Source organism: Erinaceus europaeus, chromosome X, assembly GCF_950295315.1.
Source record: "Erinaceus europaeus chromosome X, mEriEur2.1, whole genome shotgun sequence".
NCBI classification, from domain to species: Eukaryota; Metazoa; Chordata; class Mammalia; order Eulipotyphla; family Erinaceidae; genus Erinaceus; species Erinaceus europaeus.
In genome coordinates this window covers 45,062,118-45,085,846 of record NC_080185.1, presented here as the reverse complement: position 1 = coordinate 45,085,846, position 23,729 = coordinate 45,062,118, and positions in this window count along the sequence as shown.

Below are 23,729 nucleotides of genomic sequence, written 5' to 3'. Positions count from 1 at the left end.
CAAAAAGACACAGGGACACAAAAAAACACAGAAACACATCTTACATCGAAGGTGGGCCACTCTGAGGAACAAAAAGTCATGAGTTTATATTTACGCACTCCTACCCCCAAACTATGAGCTCGGGCCTTAACTTCGCCCATGTGGCCAGTAACCAGGTCCAGTAGGGTAGATGCCGCCTGGCCCATTCCTCTAAAGTGAAAGTAAGTGAACACGAAACACAGACTGACAAACAGACAAGACACACACAGACAGACAAGCGCGCTTAGAGACAGCCACAGAGAAGAGGAGCCAGTCCTGCCATGACAGCTCCCCCCTGGAGTCACTGTCAGCAGCGGGGCCAAACAGTAGGAGCCAATCCTGCCACAAAAAGCTCCTGAGCCCCCTAAATCTCATCTGCTATATTCTTACTTTTAGGCTCCTGATTATTAAACACTGTTCTGCTTTATATCGTAATGATTTATCAGCCACGAAATTTCAGATGCTACCATTGATGCCTACATGACTTCTCTGGGCAGTGGACCTCACCAGTGTGTCCTGGAACCCCACCTCCCCATAGCCCTGCTTCACCAGGGAAAGATAGAGACAGGCTGGGAGTATGGATCAATCTGCCAATGCCCATGTCCAGCAAAGAAGCAATTACAGAAGCCAGACTTTTCACCTTTCTGCACCCCATAATGATCCTGGGTCCATGCTCCTAGAGGGATGAAGAATAGTAAAGCTTCCAATGGAGGGATGGGGTATGGAAATCTGAGGGTGAGAACTGTTTGAAATTGTATCCCTTTTATCCTATGGTCTTGTTGATCATTATTAAACAAATTTTTAAAAAGACTCCCTCCCCTCTCAATTTCTCTCTGTCCTAATAGAAAAGAAAATAGAATGTTTTGTTTATTTCCCCAGACAGAAAACACAAGCAAATATCTGAGCATCAATCTGGCATATGCAATGCTGGGGATCAAGCTTAAGACAGCAAATCTCCATGCCTCTATGCTGCCTCCCAGACCATTAAAAAGAATTTTTTGTGTGTATGTCAACAAATCCCACTGGAAAACCTAGACCAGTAGAGTTTTCCTATTTATAGATAAATAAATTGATGCTATCAGAAAAGCGATCATTAAAAATATACAAGTCAACCAAAGGTGGTAATCATCAAGTTCTTCTAGCAACATTTTTGAAAATGATCACTCACTTGAAGCAAAACTCAGGTATGAAAATGTATATATCTAAAAGTCTCACTTTCACATCTTTCTTCTCTCTGCCAGTTAGTTCCCCAACTTCGCTTTCAAACAGGCCAATCAGCTTGTCAGTCGTTAGTTGGTGGTTTTAAAGACACATGCAAATATCAATAGCTATTATAATTGCTCTCACCTTTTTGTTGTTGTTGTTGTTGTTAAAATAGCATAATAGGAAACACACTTCTCTGCATTTTGCTAGTCTAACTATGCATTTTGGAGATCTTTACCAGTCTATAGAGAGCCTCCTCATCCATATTCCCTTTTACAGCTACATAAAAGCTCATTGTATGGATGTACCGTGATATGATTAGTCAGCGTCCTAATGTTTGACATTTCCATTGCTTTTTTGTCTTACAAGCAAATTTACAACTAATAAACATATCTGTATTGAACATATTTCGCTTTGCACAATGCAAACGTGTATTTGCAATTTCCTATAAAGGAATGATACTGAGAGATATTGTTACATTGGCCTCCTTTCAGATTACGACATGAACAATATGAAAGGCTACCTATTTTCTCTTGCAATATACAGTGTGTCCAGATAAGACTCAGGCTAACTAATTAAATTTGCATTTCTGATAATTTTTTGTCGTAAGTACATCCAAACATCCTGTGAAGTAAATGTATACAAAAATGTCACCTTTTCCCCACCTGCAGGGGGAAAGCTTTGCAAGTGGTGAAGCTGGGCTGCAGGTGTCTCTCTGTCTCTCTCCCTCCCTATCTCCCCCTTCCTCTTGACTTCTGGCTGTCTTTAGCCAATAAATAAATGAAGATAATTAAAAAAAACTTTTAAAAAGTCACCTTTATCCCCCCACATAATTTTTGGGGGGATAATCATTTAGAAGATAGCTATTGACACATAGGTACAATTTCTCAGCTCCCTGTGATAGGTATCTGAAAGACACCTCCAACTTAGGTACTTTTTCATCATCAAGACACGATCCTTGCATGACAAGACAAAAGTCTTATTGGTGAGCCCAGCAGTATTCCCATACATTTGAACTGAACAAAACAAGTTAAATTAAGAAAATACTTCCCTGTATAAGAATATCAAGAAGAACCAAATCCTTACTAATTAATTTTACAAAAGAAGTGCCCTAGGGAGTCGGGCGGTAGTGCAGCGGGTTAAGCGCATGTGGTGCAAAGCGCAAGGACCAGCTTAAGGATCTTGGTTCGAGCCCTTGGCTCCCCATCTGCAGAGGAGTCGCTTCACAGGAGGTGAAGCAGGTCTGCAGGTGTCTGTCTTTCTCTCCTTCTCTCTGCCTTCCCCTCCCCTCTCCATTTCTCTCTGTCCTATCTAACAATGATAACATCAATAACTACAACAATAATAGCTACAACAACAATAAAAAAAAACACGGGCAACGAAAGAGAAAATAAATAAAAAGAAAAAAACATAAAAAAAGAAGTGCCATAGACAAACTCTGAAAACTAACAAAAATTATGAAAAATGTTGGGGAGCATATAAGTAGATAGGAAAGTGTCTTGTGTTCATAGATTGTCAGCTAGCACTGTTTTAAAAAATATTTCCATTTGTTTACTTTAGCTAGAGACAGAGGGAAATTGGAGGCTGTGTGGTGAAGCACATATTACCAAGCGCAAAAACCTCAGTTTGGGCTCCCTCCCCCCACCTACTGGGGGAATGCTTCATAAGTAGTGAAGCAGGTCTGCAGGTGTCTGTCTATCCCCGCCCCCCATCTTCCGTTCTCTCTCAATTTTTCTCTGTTCTGTCAAAAATAGAAAGGATGGGGGGGAGAAAGGAAGAAAGAAAGAAAGAAAGAAAGAAAGAAAGAAAGAAAGAAAGAAAGAAAGAAGGGAGGGAGGGAGGGAGGGAGGGAGGGAGGAAGGAAGGAAGGAAGGAAGGAAGGAAGGAAGGAAGGAAGGAAGGAAGGAAGGAAGAAAGAAAGGAGGAAAGAAAAAATGACCGCCAGGGTGCTGTATTCCTAGCACAGGTACCCAGCCACAGCGATAACCCTGGTAGCAAGGAAAAGAAAGAAAGAAAAAAAAAAAAAGACAGGGAAATTGAAAAAAATCATAAAAAGAAAAAAAGTTGTCCAGAAAAGTATGAACTTATTTCTGAATTCTGTTTTAAATTTTCATTTATTTTTAATTATATTTTACACAACTATATGATTACAGGTGTATATACTTTTAAAAATTGTAATTTTTTATTAATGAGAGATATAGAAGAAGAGAGAGAAAGAGAACTAGACATCATTCTGATATATACACTTCCAGGGATTAAACTCAGGACCTTGTGGTTTAGAGTCCAACATTTTATCTTCTTCCTGGAAAGGATGGAAAATGACAGTGCATCTTTTAGTTTTATTTCACAGTTGAGGTAGATAGCATAATGGTTATGCAAATAGATTCTCATGCCTGAGGCTCCAAAGTCCCAGGTTCAATCCCCCAGTACCCCCAGTTCCCCCAGTGCCACCATAAGCTAGAGTTGAGCTGTGCTCTGGTTAAAATGTATATAATCAGGGAGTCTGGCGGTAGTGCAGTGGGTTAAGTGCACATGGAGACGAAGCGCAAGGACTGGAGCAAGGACCTGTGCAAATATCCCGGTTCGAGCCCTCCAGCTCCCCACCTGCAGGGGAGTTGCTTCACAGGCAGTGAAGCAAGTCTGCAGGTGTCTTTCTCTCCCCCTCTCTGTCTCTTCCTCCTCTCTCCATTTCTCTCTGTCATATCCAACAATAATGACATCAGTAACAGCAATAACAACTACAACAATAAAATAGCATGGGCGACAAAAGAAAGTAAATAAATATTTTATATATATAGTCAGACACACAGTAGCACTACCCAGGCACATACAATAAAGGGTGAGGGGAATTGAACCTGGACCTTCATGCATACAAGCCCTGCTCTTCACACAGAGTCAACTCTCAAAGTCACACAGCCCATCTTTTTAAACAAATGGCAGCAGCATAGTTCAATGTGAAATAATGAAATTGGACTCTTATTTCATACTATATACAAAGACTAACACTATTTGAGTAAATGACAAAAGGACTTTTAGATATAAGAACAAAAGCTAAAGCAACAATCACAAAAAATTGTCAGTTGGATTTCATTGATATTAAAAATGTTGCTATTCAAAAGACACCATTAAGAAAATCAAAAGCCTCTAGGAAAAGAGAGAGACAGGCTGGAAGTATGGATTGACCTGTCAATGCCCATGTCCAGCAGAGAAGCAATTACAGAAGCCAGACCTTCCACCTTCTGCACCTTATAATGAACCTGGGTTCATACTCCCAGAGGGATAAAGAATAAGAAAGATTTCAAAAGAGGGGATGGGATAAGGAGTTCTGGTGGTGGGAATTGTGTGGAACTGTACCCCTCTTATCCTATGGTCTTGTCAATATTTCCATTTTATAAATAAAAAAAGGAAAAACCAAAAGTCAACCCGCATAACAAGAGAAAACATTTTCAAATGATACCTAGTAAGGGCTTCACGGCACTGATCAGCTCTGGTTTTTGGAGGTACAGAAAAGTTTACCTGAAACTTTGGAGCCTTAGCCATGACAATATTTTGTATAATTATTATGCTATTCCTCTTACCCAATGTTATATTTTAATAATTTATATGTATTTGTTGTAGGCACATACACCAGTAAGAAAAGCAGAGTAATGTGGGAAACTTTTGTGTTCAAGCGACCACAACTAATTTGAAAAATAACAAACTGAAGCCTGAAATTCAAGCAATGACAAATGAAAATGTAGGGAATTGGATTGCAGAGAAGTACGATAGTGAAAAGGTAGTCAATGTTGCTTAACACTCAGTGTAAGGGAAATGAAACCAAGAGTCCTGGGCTTCAGGTTAAATCAGGTGAGTGGAGTTATCAGAAACTTAAAATCCTTATGGAGGAACATATTTGATTGCTTGAGCATTTGTAATAGGTAATGGAATATAAACTGAGAATGATGTTTTTGGTTTTTGACATCTTCAGTTTGAGGTACCAAGAGCACAGCCAACTAGAGATGACTGATAAACCACTGAAAATAGAAAAAAAAATGTAGATGTGAAGACCAGAGGAAGGCTCTGACTATAAATATCAGTTTGGGGATCATTGCTTTCCGATGAAATTAAAACTGTTTTCTCGTGGTGTTGAATAATCAGGAAAGATTTATTCAAATTGTAGAGTCTAGAATGCAACACAATGCTACAGTTATGATATGATGAGCCTTAAAGACTGCATTCAGCCTGTGATATCACCAATTTAGTATGTCTGAGGCCCCAGAAGTCCCATGTTCAATTCCTAGTAAGTCTGAGCTGAACAGTACTCTGAAAATCTCTCTCTCTCTCTCTCTCTCTCTCTCCTCTTTCACTCTCCCTATCTGTCTCCTAACATATATAATGATGTGTGGAACTATTACCTTGCTTCCTCCAAAAGTTTCATTTCTGACAAAATAGCTTAATGCTGCATTATCTTTGTAGGTGTAATAATAGTAATCAGAGAAAAATTGAAATCTCTTATTCATGTAGGGTACAGCATTTTACTAAACGGATTTACATCCATTTGGTTTCCTGGATCTGGTTCAATTTAAAGTGTAAATCTAAGATAGTATGATTCTATTACATCAATGTGCTGTCATTTAAAGTCTTTACTATCTATCCTTCCACATTACTTCACATGCAGAGACCCCCACACACACTTTTTAATGGTGATTTAACAATGTTTTACAAAATCATAAGAATTCTGGGGTTTAATTTCACTCCCACACATGGTCAGCACAACCGCCACCAAAGTTCCACACAGAGATTTTGTATGTATGCCTTTCACATAACATAAAAGCCTTTAATAGAAACAGGAGGGATCAGATTGAGGGCAGATTCCTCATTATAATTTTCTCTTCAGAACAGCACTTTATTAATCAACCCCTTTGGATGTGGCCATTTAAACAACTAGTAAAACCCCATTGTACTAAGAGCTAGACACTTTCCTTTTCACATACAGCTCATTCCAAACTTAGTCAAACATCAGCTTTCACTGATGAGGTTCAGATTCACTTGTTAACTGGAATTCCTTGGTATCAAAGGGTGTAAGAATATAGTGGTGTTGATGTATTTCTCAGTAAGCCCAAATTACACCCTAGTGATCATTGTACCTAGTGGTTCACAAGTTATTATTATTATTATTTTGCCTCCCAAAACATTTAATGTGAACCTTAGAAATTTTACATCATGGTGATAATGACATTATAAGAAAGCCAAAACAAAGATATGCAATCCTTAAAACACCATACCAAGCACCTCCAGAACAAAGCAAAAAGAAGTAAGTTTAACATAAATAATCCAAATGTAGGGAGTCGGGCGGTTAGCGCATCGGATTAAGCACAGGTGGCACAAAGCGCAAGGACCAGCGTAGGGATCCCGGTTCGAGTCCCAGGCTCCCCAGCTGCAGGGGAGTCGATACACAGGCAATGAAGGAGATCTGCAGGTATCTGTCTTTCTCTCCCCCTCTCTGTCTTCTCTTCCCCTCTCCATTTCTCTCTGTCCTATCCAACAACACCAACACCAATAACAACAACAATAGTAACTATAACAATAAAACAAGGGCAACAAAAGGGAAAATAAATAAATATTTTTTAAAAAATCCAAAGGTACTTCAAGGATATGAACCCATAAACAAATTGGGTAGAATCAAGCATGAATTGTTTTTGAATTAACACTTTGAAGCAAACTACTTTCACAAATCAAAGAACATAATTAGGTTGCCATCACCACTGGTACTAGGAAACAGATGGGAAAAGTTAACAACTAACAATGTTAAAAAAAAAATGGGAGTATATAGCATAATGGTTATACAAAGAGACTTCCACATCTGAGGCTCCAAAGTCCCAGGTTTAATCCTCTGCACCACCATAGACCAGAACTTATCAGTGCTCTGATAAAAAAAGAAAAGAAAAAAGAAAAAAAAATTATGAAAACTATGTTTTTAATAAATCATTCTAGAATGTGGTTTATGATCAATGCCAGGCTCACTGCTGTCTCTTACAAGTTGTGGTGTTTTAGGTTTCTTTCTAATTTTCCATCAGCTAGTTTGTACTAAGAGGCATACTAAAACACTTAATTCTATTGGGCATATTAGTAATGATCTTCTGATAGTGTACATTTGAGATTAAGAATCCAATATGGCAGTAGTTAACTAATGCAACCTTCAGAGTAAAGTGATGCCATTTATTTGACCCTTGAGTGTGGAATGTGAATCGCCTGAAGGGTTCCTATAATGGATTGAAAAGCTAAGCCCTGAGATTTCGCCAGTCATTGGCAACATACTGCACAGGACACAATACTGGAATCTAATCCTTGCCTTATTCCAATTTGTTCTCTTGAGAGGAAGTAAATAAGAGCAGAGATAATCAACTTACTTCTTGGCAACTCCCACAGGATTGTTGTTGTTACACACACACACAGAGAGAGAGAGAGACAGAGACAGAGAGAGAGACAGACAGAGAGAGAGAGAGGGAGAGAGAGAGAGAGAGAACAAATTTCCAGTGTACTAAAGTAGGTGCGAAACAGATTCAGAGAATGAGAAGGACTCAGGTTCAAAGTTTTATTGCGTATGAGTCTTTTTTGACTATTGGGGGGAGATAGGAGAAATTCTGGTTGTATCTGGAAAGAAGGGTTCAGGAAGTAATTGTATGCTTCTAGAGCTGCAAAGTCTAATAACCATGCATCCCATAACCAGACATTCTGGGAGCTGGGTAGCACAGTTTCTGCAGGGAGGTTAGCAGAGGGTGGTCACAGACAATGAGTTGTTTCAGATTCTCCCACTGTTACTGGTTACAGGTTGCTAAGTAGACAGTGAGAATTAGCATTTACTGTGTATCTCCTGGGCTCACCACATGGAATCTAGTTCATTGAACATTGAACAGATATGGATGAAATGGACTAATTTGAGGCAGATACGTGCTCTCTGTCTTCCCACTGAGGTCAAGTTCCTCACAGCCAATTTCATGCTTTCCTTTTCTATGTGAAAATGATTCTCACTGACAGAGAATAAAGGCATGAGGTGAAAATTTTGTGACTAATTTCTCTTGTGTTTTATAAACGCTGCCTAATATATACCAAACAGCAGAAAATCTCTTTCTGTGCCATTTTATTTTTCTGTACAATAAATAACTATTTGAATTAGCCCTCCCCCTTATTTTTGTACCAGCATATTGCTCTGCTCTGGCTTATGGTGGTGTGGGGGATTAAATCTGGAACTTCAAAGCCTCAGGCATGAGTGTTTCTTTGCATAACCATGCTATTCCCCCACCTACCCTTTTAATTAATGACTTAATAATGAATGACAATATTGTGGGATAAATATGGTATGATTCGATTAAATTAACATCACCAGAGTTCTGTATCACAACCCCACCCATTGGAAGGTTTCTTATTTATTCCTCTGAGAATATGGACCAAAGATCTTTATGGTGATCAAAGGTCTTTCTATGGGGATCCCACAGACAGTGGGAGATCTGATTTCTGTAATTCCTTCTCCACTGGACATAGGCATTGACAGGTCGATTTTCTATATTTCCCCAGTGGGATAGGGTTCTGGGGAGGTGGAGTTTCAGGACACATTCGTAAGGTCATCTGCCCTGGGAAGTCAGGTTGTCATCATGGTAGCTTTTGTAACTTGGTGGCTGAAAAACATTAAAATATAAAGCAGAACAAATTGCTTAATAATCAGGAAGCTAAAGGTAAGAATATAGGGGTCTTCACATTGGAAAAAGCTAGGAAGTCTATTTTAGGTATTTTCCAAAGGGCCCATGACTTTATTAATTTTTGTCTGAGCCTGACAGCTAACTTGCAGGTAGGCTAAAAGTATTATATGGTGTCAGAGTTGAGACTATGACTAGAAAGCTGGATCAGGGCAAAGAGTAGCTCCCAAATATGGGAAAAGTATATATATCATTAACTGTAAACCCCATGGATCTAACCTAGGGCCCATGTCTATTCATACTTAGCACAGGAGCCTATGTAACCTATTCACCCCTGTCAGTCTGAGCTCTTATTGCATGGTCATAGCTAGGAAGATGACTAGTGATGGTGAAGAGAGGTATCTGTTAGAGGTCTAGGCAAAGAGACTCATGCTTGAAGCTCCAAAGTCCCAGGTTCAGTCTTCCACACCATCTTAAGTCAGAGCTGAGTAGTGCTCTGTTAAGAGAGAACGAGAGAGAGACAGGGAGAAAGACAGAGACAGAGAGAGAAGGGGAAGCCAGAGAGGGGGGAGAGAAAGATAGATACCTGCCGACCTGCTTCACCACTTGTGAAGCCACCCTGCAGGTGGGGAGCTGGGGGCTTGAACTGGGATCTTTACACTGGCCATTGTGCTTCTCGTCATGTGTGCTTAACCCATTGCACTATAGCCTGGCCCCCAAATTCTTTTCTTTTTTTTTCATTCATTTAATAATGATTGACAAGATTGTAAAATAATAGGGGTACAATTCCTACCACCAGAGTTAAGTATGCCATCCCCTCCATTTGGAATTTTTACTATTATTTATCCCTCTGAGAGTATGGACTTTTAAAAGACACTAAACATTGCATTTTCTGGGACACCTTTTTGGCCCTGGGAATTGAAGTGGGTGGTTATTCTACCTTTTAAGAAAAGTCTTATTTGGGGCTGGATGATATTAGACCTAGTGGAGCACATACATTACCATGCAAAAAGACCAGAGTTCAATCCCCCAGTCTTCACATACTGGGGAGTGCAAGGGGGGTTGGTTTCAGGAGCTGTGCGGCTATGGTGTAGATGTTTCTCTGCCTAACATTCTGTTTAAAAATAGCCACTGAAAGCAGGTATTAAGCCCCAGTGATAACATGGATTTTGGCAGATAGATCCATACCCCCAGCCTGTTTCTATTTTTCCCTGGTGGGGTAGGGCTCTGGAGGGGTGAGGTTCTTGGATACACTGGTGTCATCATATGCCTAGGGAGGTCAGGATGGCAACTTGGTAGCATCTTCAACTTGGTGACTGAAAGGCTCTATAATATAAAGCTAGCCAAAAAGATTAATGAATAGGAACCAAAAAGTAGGAATAGAGAAGATGAGAATAGGGATCTTAGGGTGAAAAGAAGTGAGGAAGTCTATTTTAGGTATGTTTCTAGGGGCCTATGACTACAGTAACTTTTGCTTGAGTTTGATAGCTAACATGGGGTTGGACAAAAATATTGTCTAAGAAGATGGTGTCAGCGTTGAGAATAGGGCTACAAAGTTGGATTAGGGTAGAGAGTAACTCTGTTTTGAAGAGACCGACCCAGGGCATATATATTTTGTCATACTTAGCACAGGAGCTTATATAACCTCTAAATCCTTATTGGTCTGAGCTCACAGTTCATGGTCACAGTTGGGAAAATTCTAGGCTGCACTCATTTTGGTACCAGTGTTCTTCAAGTGTCAGTATAGGATGATACTTCAGAGAATGGGGCTGTCTCTACCATTGATACTTTATAGGGAGGTCAAGGTCCTGGAGAGGCCAACAAGAGGGCTACGGTGATGTTCCTGATAGAAGTGACCAGTGATGGTGGAGAGAAATATCTATTAGAGGTCTAGGCCCATTATATTTATGTGGGAATCCAAGGATTCCCTGACTAGGGTCCCAGATGATGTGGTGGTCCAGTATTGACCAAAAAGGCCATAATTAAGTGAGCCAGCCTCTTGTCTTTATCCAGCTTTTATAATCCTTTCTTCATATAAGGAACCTAGACTTTCTCCCACTTTTTAAGGCATTAAGAGTCATTTGTTCTATCCAACCTGGTATTAGATTTATGGGGTTTGTCAAATAAGTTTTCTTTTCAGATACTCTGCTTTACAAATATAAACCAATCTTTCCCCACTTTAATGTATATTATCACATTGTAACCAGACTTCAAGGTAGATAATTATATTAGTTAACTAAGGTTTCCATAACAAAGCACCACAAATTCAGTGCTATAAAATAACAAATATTTCTTCACTTGCAAATGCAGGCCAGGAGTCAGAAAAAAAGGGATTTAGACCAAATTAGCAGGAAAGCCTAGAAAAAGGCCTAAAGAAGACAGATCTCCAAAACCTAATTCTGGCTGGGCTTAACAAATGGTATTCAATGCCTAAACAACTGAGAGAAAATCTAAGATAACCAGATAAAGGAGGGAATACAAAAGTTGGTTAAGAGCAAGAGACTGGCCCACTTAATTATGTCCTGTTTGGACAATATCATACTATCTGACCATCTGGGGTCCTAGATAGGGAATCTTTGAATTCCCATACACATATGATAGGCCTTCACTTCTAAAGGATCCCTCTCTCCATTACCACAAGTTGCTTCCATGAAGAACAGCATCTTGTGGCCCCTCCCAGGACCTTGGCTCTACCATAAAGTAATGAAGGTAGGGATAGCCCCAGTCTCCGAAGGGATGCTGGGGGTATCCTACCTTGCCATTCGAAAAAGACTGGTCCTGAAATGAGTGCAGCCTGCAGTGTTCCTCAGATGTGACCGTGAGCTATAAGCTCAGACCAATAGGGACTTAGAGGTTACACAGGCTCTAGTGCTAAATATAAATATGTATTTACATACAGGCCCTGGAGCAGGTGGATGGAGATAAATAGTTCATTTTAGCCACAAAAAAATATTTTATAAGAATTGGAGCTACTCCCTTCCCTAATCCAACTTTCTAGCCATTTTCTCTACTCTGGCACCATTCTCTCAGACAACATTCTCATCTAACCTCAAGCTAGATACCAAACTCAAGCAAAACTACTATAGTTGTGTGCCATCAATAACACTTCTAATAAGGTTCTCCTAGCTTTCTTCTACCCTAAAATCCCTAATATCATCTGCTCTGATCCTACTTTTTGGTTCCTGTTCATTAACCATCTTGTCTCAACTTAGGTCATGCCACCTTCCAGAAACCAAGTTATAGATGTTACCGTTACTTCACCCTGACTTCTCTGGGCAAATCTCAACAATGTGTCTTGGACCCTCGCATCACCAGAGCTCTGGTCCACTAGGAAAAGATAGAAACAGGCTGGGGGTATGGATCAACCTTTCAGTGCCCATACTCAGTGGAGAAGCAGCTATAGAAGCCAGAACTCCTACCTTCTGCTCCCCATAAACAACCTTGATCCATACTCCCAGCTGGGGAGAAGTGAAAGGATGAAGATAAGAAGACTCTGTACTCCAGCTCCATCAGCACCCAGAGAGAGAGAGAAAAAAAAGGAGAGGGACATATGGAGGTAGCTATGATGTTATGAGTGGCTTGGAGGGGAAGAGAGGATTGAATCAGCAAAAGAAGGGGCAACTGTGTATAAATGTGGACAGATAGTTGTAGAGAAGATGGTTGGCCCATGTCTACAACTTTAGGGGAACTGTGGTGGATTGCAGTGGAAAGAGTCAAGATTCAGAACTCTGGTGGTGGGAATGGTGTGGATTCAAACTCCTGTTGACATGTAATTCTGTAATATAAAAATAAAATAATTAAAAAAAAGAAAAGTGTCAACTTGGATGCATTGTGTTTGCTCCAATGTCTGCAGAGAAAAATGCTTCTTTTTCCAACAGTCTTTACATTCCTCGTCTAATCACAGAATACTTTAAATTTCTGCCTTCATCACTGTTTAGCGACCCTCCCTCTGTGTCTGTCTGCAAAATTCCCTTTTCCTACAATAATTTCTGTCATTGCATTAGGGGTCACAGTGCTCCAGTATGTATAGCCTGTCTTAAATTGATTGCATCTGCAAAGATCCTACTTCTGAATAAAATCACACTCACAGGTTCAAAGAGAATGTGAATTTGGGGGAGGACACTATTCAGCTCAACACAATAACCCATGGAGACTCATATAATCACTGGAACATTATCAATAGGATGTCAAATCATCTCTTCATATCTTCCATTCAATAGTTCTGTATTCACTCTTAATTATAACACTTAATCATAGTCATGATTACATTTCTCAGCTGCCTCTTCATTATCATGGCAGATCCAATTTTTGGTTTTCAGAAATTCTATTTAAGTTCTGTGATTATCAGTCGAGTCATCTACTCTCTTTGCCAGTTAAGTGTTTCAGAAGACTTTCTAAAAATTCAACTGCCACAATTTGGGACCTGATTTTCTTAAAATATACATCTTGAGTTACCTAGATACATAGGCTTTCTAGTCAATATCACTGGATTCTGGTGTATAATATCTTTACATTTTATAATATCTATACATATTATAAAGCCAAGACAATGAAAAAGGAAATATTTTGTTATTTCAGCTCTATCCACTGTCAGTTCACTTTCAAAATACCATCCTATTACTATATGCATTTGTGTATATCATAGAAACCCCAAATTGCCTTCTTTCCAAGGTCAAGGGGTGTTTCTGTGATCTCCTAGTTACATTGCATATTCATCACGATGATTTTCAGCATGCATCTTCACATCAAGACTTTACTTCCACTAGTTATATTCAATTTTGTTTTCTATAAAATAAAGCTTTCGGGAGTCAGGCAGTAGCGCAGCAGGTTAAGCGCAGGTCGCGCTAAGTGCAAGGACTGGAGTAAGGATCCCGGTTCAAGGCCCCAGCTCCCCACCTGCAGGGGAGTCACTTCGCAAGTGGTGAAGCAGGCCTGCAGGTGTCTATCTTTCTCTCCTCCTCTCTGTCTTCCCCTCTCCTCTCCATTTTTCTCTGTCCTATTCAACAAAGACAACAATACCTAGAGCAATAAAAAATAGAAAAAAATAATAATAAAGCTTTCAGAGGAAACATTTTAAAGTTTTCAAAGCTATATAGTGTCATTTTGCTCTGAAACTATACACAAATTTGAATTTTCAATTAGAGTGCTCACTTTAAAAAATGTTTGGGGGTTGCATGGTGGCACACCCAGTTAAATGCACATATTATAATGCATAAGGACTCAGCTTCGAACCCCGGGCCTCCACCTGCAGGGGGAAAGCTTTGAGAGTGAAACAATGCTGTAGGTGTCTGTCTCTCTCCCTCTCTAGCTCCCCTTTCCCTCTCGATTTCTGCCTGTCTCTATTCAATACATAAATAAAGACAAAAAATTGAAAAAAAAAGAACACTTAAAAAGTTTTAAGTTTTATATTGTTTATTTAATTTTTACTGGGTAGACAGAAAGAAATTGAGAGGGAAGAGAGATAGAGAGGCTATAGGGAGACAGACAGAGACACCTACAGCCCTACTTCACCTCTTGTGAAGCTTTCTCCTGCAAGTGGGGACCAGCGGCTTGAACCTGGGTCCTTGTGCTCTGTAATGTGAGTACTTAACCAGGTGTGCCACCACCTGGCCCCCTAAAAAAGTTTTATTTATTGATTGCTAGAGGGTGAGAAACAGAGAGAGAGAGAGAGAGAGAGAGAGAGACATACAGCAACTCTATGACTTGTGAAGCTTCCCACCTGAAGGTGAGGACTAAGGACTTGAACCCTGGTCCTTGCATATGCTAATTTGTGCTCTCTACCATATCAGGTAACACCTGGACCCAGTTTTTCATATTTTTACTCCAATATTTTTATCCTGATTAGTTAGTTCATATATGTAATAAGCTAATTCTGCTACTTAAAATAATCACCAATCCAAAGCGGTGTAAGGGGCTGTTAAAACAAAAACACAGGTCATTTCCTTAAAAATTACAACTTGAAAAGTCATAACTCTTATTTATTTATTTATTTATTTATTTATTTATTCCCTTTTGTTGCCCTTGTTGTTTACTGTTGTTAACTGCAGTCGTTGTTGTTGGATAGGACAGAGAGAAATGGAGAGAGGAGGGGAAGACAGAGAGGGGGAGAGAAAGACAAACACCTGCAGACCTGCTTCACCTCTTGTGAAGCGACTCCCCTGCCGGTGGGAAGCCAGGGGCTCGAACCAGGATTCTTAAGCCAGTCCTTGTGCTTTGCGTCACGTGCGCTTAACCCACTGTGCTACCGCCCAACTCCTGAAAAGTCATAACTCTTGCAATTTTACACAATAAACGTAGTAATTCAACAGATGACAGGAAGTTCATTGTGTTTGCAACATAAATTTGCATTGTGCTGTACCATAATGGATGAGAGCTTTGAATGCCTTCGGTAAAACCTGTCACTTTTTTCATTCTCTGCTAGCCTCTAGTCTCACAGTAGAATATTGAAAGCACGGCTTAAACTATGGCTTTAGAGCTGATGGAACAGCTCACTTGGATAATGTGCTCCTTTGCCATGTGCACAATGAGGTTCGAGCCCAGCTACCACCACACTGAAAGAAGCTTCAGTGCTATGATATCTTTCTCTCTCTTTCTCTCTCTCTCTCTTGCTTGCCTTTCTGTCTCACTGTCTCTATCTAGAAGTAAATAAGTTAATCATTTAATTAAGTAATTTAAACTATGACTTTAGTCTCGCTCAAAATTAGCCTTAAATTAGCCTCTACAAATGTTCAGAATATAAAAATGTTTTAATAATTCATTACACTACAAAATATTTATCTCCCTTTTACAGTCAGGCATATAACAATTCAATTGTGTGTTTTATTTTCTTTTTATTAAGATTTTATTATCTTTATTTGCTTATTGGATATAGACAACCAGAAATTGAGAAGACAAGGGAGAGAGACAGAGAGACACCTGCAGCACTGCTTCACCACCAGTGAAGCTTTCCCCATACAGGCGGGGGCCAAGGGCTCTAACCCAGGTCCTTGAGCACTGCAACATGTGCACTCAACCAGGTGCACTACCACCTGGCTCCCATGTGTGTGTTTTCTCAAGATAAACAGTAACTACAATGATCTTCCCTATTATATAAAAAGTGATAAATATTTTTTGACAATCTCTCTGTGGATTGCCTGGGATCTACATCACATTCTGGCTTAATGCATATACAGTAAAGCTAATATCTTTCTCTAAAAATATATCAATTAAAAAAAACCTGTACCATTTTCTTCTCTTAATTTTTTAATTATCTTTATTTATTTATTAGATAGAGACAGCCAGAAATCGAGAGGGAAGGGGGAAATAGAGAGGCAGAAAGACAGAGTGAGACCTGCAGCACTGCTTCACAGCTTGCAAAGCTTTCCCTTGGAGGTGGAAACCAGGGGCTCCAACCTGGGTCCTTGAGCACTGCAACATGTTCACTCAACCATTTGTGCCACTACCTGGCCACTTGTACCATATTTCTTATCAAGAAAAAGTACAGCCAGCAATTTCACAAACCACCAATGAACTCGGTGATTAAAAAATAAAAAGCTCTGCCTCACTTCTGCCCCACTAGGGAAAGACAGAAACAGGTTGGTTGTATGGATCAACCTGCCAGTGCCCATGTCCAGTGGTGAAGCAATTACAGAAACCAGACCTTCCACCTTCTGCACACGACAATGAACCTGGGTCCATACTCCCAGAGGGTTAAAGAACAGGAAAGCTATCAGGGGAGGGGATGGGATACAGAGTTCTGGTGGTGGGAATTGTGTGGAATTGTACCCCCCTTATGCTATGGTTTTGTCAATATTTCCATTTTATAAGTACAATTAAAAAACACTGCTTACTACATGAGGCAAAAGGTATCAATTACTGCAATTGTTCCCTCAAAGGGAATATATACATGGTCAGGACTACTTAGAAGGGTAAAACAACAACAATTAAGATACCCATGTTACAATTATGCAAGAAGTTGTGAGGGGGAGTGGATTTGTGCAAGCTTAATACTTGATAGTGAATTCTAGATTTTTTTTAAAGATATTTTTTGGAACTAAGTTACTTCTTTTTTTTTCTTTTTTTTAATATTTATTTTATTTATTTATTCCCTTTTGTTGCCCTTGTTGGTTTATTGTTGTAATTATTATTGTTGTTGTCATTGTTGGATAGGACAGAGAGAAATGGAGAGAGGAGGGGAAGACAGAGAGGAGGAGAGAAAGATAGACACCTGCAGACCTGCTTCACCGCCTGTGAAGCGACTCCCCTGCAGGTGGGGAGCCGGGGTTCGAACCGGGATCCTTATGCCGGTCCTTGTGCTTTGCACCACCTGCGCTTAACCCGCTGCGCTACAGCCCGACTCCCTGAATTCTAGATTTTATGTTCCTTTTTAAAATGTCTTTTATTTAATTTTAATGAAGGAGAGAGAGTGATCAGAGCACTGTTCAGTTCTGGCTTATGGCAATCCTGGGGTTTGAACCTGGAACTTTGGAGCCCTGGGCATTAAAGTCTCTTCAGAGCCATTATGCTGTCTCCACAGCCTTTCAGATTATATGTTTTTTTAAATTTATTTCATTGATTTAATAATGACTGAAAAGACCATAGGACAAGAGAGGTACAATTCCACACAATTCCCACCACCAGATTTCTGTATTCTATTCACTCCATTGGAAGCTTTCCTATTCTTTATCTTTCTAGGATAAAGACCCAGTATCATTATGGGATACAAAAGGTGGGAGGTCTGGCTTCTGTAATTGTTTCTCCATACTAATTTTTCCCAAAACAGAGATCCCAAATTTCACCTGATATATATATATATATAATATATATATATATATATATATATATATATATATATATATATATATGTTTTTTTTTTTTTACCAGAGCATTCATCAGCTCTGGCTTATGGCCATGTGGGGGATTGAACCTGGGACTTGAGAGCCTCAGGCATGAAAGTCTCTTTACATAACCATTATGCTATACCCCCACCCTGCTATATTCTTACCTTTAGGTTCCTGATTACTAAACAATTCATTCTGCTTTATATCTTAATTCTTTTTGAGCTACCAAGTTGCAGATGTTATCATGATGCCAAACTGACTTCCCTGGGCAGACGACCCCACCAGTGTACCCTGCAGCCCCACCTCTCCAGAGCCAGATTCTATGTTATTAGCACACTGAAAGAGTGCTCTGAGACAAAAGCCAGTGGGATAAGCAATTAATCAACAATTTGTATGGCTTTATATGTTAACTCTTTTTTAGCCACCGGGTTCCAGATTAACATGATTTCAACTGGACTTCCCCGGACAGTTGATCCCACCAATGTGTCCTGGAGCTCTGTTTCCTCAGAGTCCTGCCTGACTAGGGAAAGAGAGAGACAGGCTGGGAGTATGGATTGACCTGCCAACGCCCATGTTCAGCTGGGAAGCAATTACAGAAGTCAGACCTTCCCCCTTCTGCACCCCATAATGACCCTGGGTCCATACTCCCACGGGGCTAAAGAATAGGAAAGCTATCAGGGTAGGGGATGGGATATGGACCTCTGGTGGTAGGAATTGTACCCCTCTTATCCTATTGTCTTGTCAGTGTTTCCACTTTATAAATAAATAAATAAAAATGAAAAAGAAAAAAATTAATTTGACAGAAAGAATAGTTAGGCATTCTATTTAGAGGGACAAGGTAACAAAAAGAGAATAGGAATTGATTGTCAATTGTCACTAAAATCTCAGGTAACTGATTTCTGTCATCATCTCAAAGTTGTTATTTTATTCTGGTGCTTCACAGTTTCTTGCTAATCACTGGTTCTACTGTGGAGGAGAGGAATTCTGTCTTTTTCTTAAAGCATCCTGACACATTTTCTAGAAGTAAAGACTTTTATTCCTTTATGTTTAACAATGTCATGGCCCTTCTCCCTAATATTCATCAATCTTGACTATGTGATATAAGGAGAGATTAAAATATAAAAGTTATATTTTAATACTGTAAAATTAATGTTGTCATCAAAGAATAGAAACTTTCTTATTTCTCCTCAATGTATATCACTTTTCATTTAACCTAAGCTTTTGATTTAATCAAAGCTTGGCTATATTAGAGAGTTTAGGAAAGAGAGAAGGATAGCTTTATTTATAATTACATTTGAAATTATCCAGTCACAGGAAAAGAAAAAAATTGTATAGTGAGGAATCCCAGTTAAACAAGACATGTCATTAATGTAAATGATTTAGTCATTATCAGATGCTCAGAAGCAGAGAGGGAGAAGGTAGAAAAATTACTTGAAGAAATAATAGTTGAGATCCTATAATAGATAACATTCAAAATCACAAAGATGATAGCCCCTACCCCATTTTTACCTTGAAAAGACAATTTCTTCTTTTTTAAAATGTTTATTTATAAAAAGGAAACATTGACAAAAAAACATAGGCTAAGAAGGGTACAACTCCACTCAATCCCCACCACCAGAACTCTGTATCCCATCCCCTCCCCTGGTAGCTTTCCTATTCTTTATCCCTCTGGGAGTATGGACCAGGGTCATTATGGGGTACAGAAGGTGGAAGGTCTGGCTTCTGTAATTGCTTCCCTGCTGAACATGGGCGTTGACAGGTCAGTCCATACTCCCAGCCTGTCTCTCTCTTTCCCTGGTGGGGTGGGATTCTGGGGAAGCAGGGCTCTAGGACACATTGGGTCTGCCCAGGGAAGGCCGGTTGGCATCATGTTAGCATTTTGAAACTGGTGGCTGAAAAAAAGAGTTAACATATAGAGCCAAACAAATTGTTGATTAATCACGAACCTCAGGACAGTTTCTAAGACACATCACAAAAGATGCCTGAAATCAAAGTCAGTGAAAAAAAATTGAAAACAACTATTAAAGGAAAAAGTCTTTACACTCAAAGAAAGTTCCACAGGTTAGTAATATATTCCTGAGCATAAACCTTGCAAATGAAATTATAAGAGAGAGGAATGATATATACAAAATGCTAAAAGGAAAAGAAGTGTTTCAAAACCAGATCACTTTGTTTGTAAGATTATTCTTTAGAAATAAAAAAGGAAAAGTTTATAGACAATGAAAACATTAAATGTCCATCACTATTGAGCCTATGAGAAATGCTGAATATATTAAAAAAAACTTGAAAGCAAAAGCAGTAATCAATAACATGAAAACATTAAACACACTGACAAATGAACATATAAAGTCAAATTCAGAATGATTTATAAGTTAATGCATGATATAGAAAGGTAAAAAGCAGTGATTCGAAGGAGATAGGAGAGGAAACCAGCCAAAAAAAAAAAAAAAAAAGAAGAAGAAGAAGAAGAAGCAGAGGACTGGGGGCCTGGGTGGTAGCGCAGCAGGTTAAGCGCAGATGGTACAAAGTGCAGGGATCTGCATAAGGAACCTGGTTTGAGCCCCTGGCTCCCCACCTGCAGGGGGTTCACTTCACAAGCAGTAAAGCAGGTCTGCAGGTGTCAATCTTTCTCTCCCCCTCTCTGTCTTCCCGACCTATCTGTCCTATCCAAGAACAGCTTCAGCAATAACAATAATAATAACTACAACAATGATAAACAACAAGGGCAACAAGGGGAGAAAAATAGCCTCCAGGAGCAGTGCATTCATAGTGCAGGCACGGAGCCCCAGAAATCAGCAATAACTCTGGAGGCAAAAATAAATAAATAAATAAATAAATAAATAAACAAATAAAAACAGAATGCTTATTTGAAGTAGCATTAACTGAGAATTTCCCCAGTTGAAGAAGTAAATAGAAACTCAGGTCCAGGAAACTTTAATAACCCAAATAAAATAAATCCAAACCTAAGTTCACCAGGACACATAATAATTAAAGTGGCAAAAATTAAAGATAAAGAAAGAATATAAAAAGCAAAGAGTAAACTACAAGTGAAATTCCATATGACTATCAACTGATTTCTCAACAGAAACTCTCAACTCCAGAAAGGACTGAAAGAATATATTTAAGTTTTGAATGGAAAGACACCCATCCAATACTGTCTCCAGATAGCTTATTACTTAAGTTTGAATGAGTACTTAGGAATTATTACCTTATTACCACTAAATCAGTCTTACAAGAACCACTAAAGACACATATATAAATGTAAAATACTTATGGTTCAATTCTTCTAGGAGGAAATAAAGAAACAAAGCAAGGCTGGGCCCAGAAGCTGACACAGAGGATAAAGATCTGGGCTCTCAGGCATGATGTCCTGAGTTTGATTCCCCTGACATCTCATATGTCGAGTGGTGATCTAGTTCATTTTCCCTCCTCTCTCTCTCTCTCTCTCTCTCTCTCTCTCTCTCTCTCCCTCTCAAATAAATCTTCTCAAAAGGAAAAGATAAAAGCGACACTAAGCACAGTCAAATCTAGAAAAATATTGGGACTCAGATGGCAGAGCTGAGGTTACCAAACATAATTTGAGAGGTGAGTGTCAACCATTGCTGGAGATAGTTCCATGGATAAATTCTTTTTATTTTTTAAAAATATTTATTTATTTATTTATTTTCCCTTTTGTTGCCCTTGTTTTTAAGTTTATTATTTATTTTTCTTTTTTTTTTTAAGAATTTATTTATTCAAGAGAAAGAACCAGTCATCACTCTGGTACATGTGCTGCTGGGGATCGAACTCAGGACCTCATGGTTGAGAATCCAATGCTTTATTCACTGTACCATCTCCAGGACCAAGTTCTTTGTTCATTTGTTTTTTGTTTTTTTACTGTTGTTGTTGTTGTTGATGTTGTCATTGTTGGATAGGACAGAGAGAAATGGAGAGAGGAGGGGAAGACAGAGAGGGGGAGAGAAAGATAGACACCTGCAGACCTGCTTCACTGCCTGTGAAGAGACTCCCCTGCAGGTGGAGAACCAGGGGCTTGAACCTGGAACCTTATGCCAGTCCTTGCGCTTCGCGCCATGTGCACTTAACCAGCTGCGCTACCACCCAACTACCAGCTTCTTTTTCTTCAAATACTAAGTTATGTTAGACCAGATAGTGCAGAATCAATTGACCCTCCTATTATCTAAGATATAGTTATTTGTAGATAACATTAAATGATGTAAATCATGATGAGATCAAATATGGTACTGTAAATGCTAACCATAGGACTTTCAAAGTAAACAAAGCTCACAAGTAACTTGGTTATAACAATAATTATATATTACTTTTTTAAACTCTAAGACTGCAAGAAACCTTTCCCCATTCTCTTCAAAATCTGTATTTTCCCCAGTCCTGGTACCTCCCTTATAGTTTGCCTATATCTCTTGATGTTTCCCCTGTTGAACCCCTACTCTGTTCTACTGCTTTGCTGACCTCAGCTAAATCAGTGCAACCAGTGTCACCATGCAAGGTTATGCTGCCATTACCTCTTCACTTCTGATTTTATCCAGAGATGCCAAGCCTGAGATATCAACCTTTCAACTCCAATAATCTAGTGAGATCTTTCCTAACACATGGGACTACCTAGTTCCACTTCAAATGGTGCTCTCTCTAAGTTACAGACACACCACTTTCCATAGTGTAGTGGTTATCATATTCCTCTGACACAAAGTTACAGACACTAGATATAGGTTAGGGCCAGAGAGACTGGGTATACATAAATTTGGGGCAACTATATACTTCAAAGTAAAAGTGCTTAATAGTCCTCTGTGATTAGAGTTTGACCTAATAAGTGCAGCAAGCAAGTAGAAATGCCTATAGAGGGCATCATAAATCAAATATTTACTACTTAGGCCTAGTTACCATCGTCACATAAACCCTACTTCACTTCCTTCAAGCACTATCTAAACAACTAGCTAAACAATTCCTTATGACAGTATCAGAATTATTGTTCATCCCTTGATAATATTTAGAAAAAACACTGCATCCAGTTGGCCAAGAGATACACTGGAACCTCACCTCTCACGAGCCCTACCCCACTAGGAAAAGAAAGAAACAGACTAGGAGTATGGATTGACCTGTCAATGCCCATGTCCAGCAAAGAAGCACTTACAGAAGCCAGAACTTCCACCTTCTGCACCTCAAAAAGAAATTTGCTTCATACTCCCAAAGGGGAGAAATGTTAGGGGAACATGACCAATGGACTGTGGCCTCCAACTTGATCAAGACGTGGAGAGAGAAGAGAAAAAAAGAAGGGTATTTGGAAGTAGTAATAAGTGTAGGTGTGTGTGACTTAGAAAGGAAGAGAACGGACTGGGGGATAGCACACTGGCTTAAGTGCAGGTAATACAAAGTGCTAGGATCTCTGTTAGAGGTTTGAGCTCCTGGCTCCCCACCTGCAGGGGAATCGCTTCACAAGCAATGAAGCAGGGCTGCAGATGTCTATCTTTCACTCCCCCTCCTTGTCTTCCCCTTCTCTCTGAATTTCTCTCTGTCCTATGCAACAACAGCAGCAGCAACAACAATAGCAACAATATCAAAATAGCAACAACAACAATGGGAAAAGATGGTCACCAGGGGCAGTGGATTTCTAGTGCAGGCACTGAAACCCAGCAACTACCCTGGAGGCAAAGGAAGGAAGGAAGGAAGGAAGGAAGGAAGGAAGGAAGGAAGGAAGGAAGGAAGGAAGGAAGGAAGGAAGGAAGGGAGGGAGGGAGGAAGGGAGGGAAGGAGGGAGGGAAGGTAAGATCATAGAAAAAAAATAGGCAAATATATAGGCATATAGAAGTAATGGTAAACTCACATCTGTGACCTTGTGAGAACTACAGTTTTCAATGAAGGGAATGGGGACACAGAATTCTGATGGTGGAAATGGTGTAGAATTATATCCCTTTTATCCCATAATTTTATAAATCATTATTAAATCACTAATAAAAAAACCTTTGTAGTCTTATGTTACCTCAAAAAACAAAAAGTCATGTTT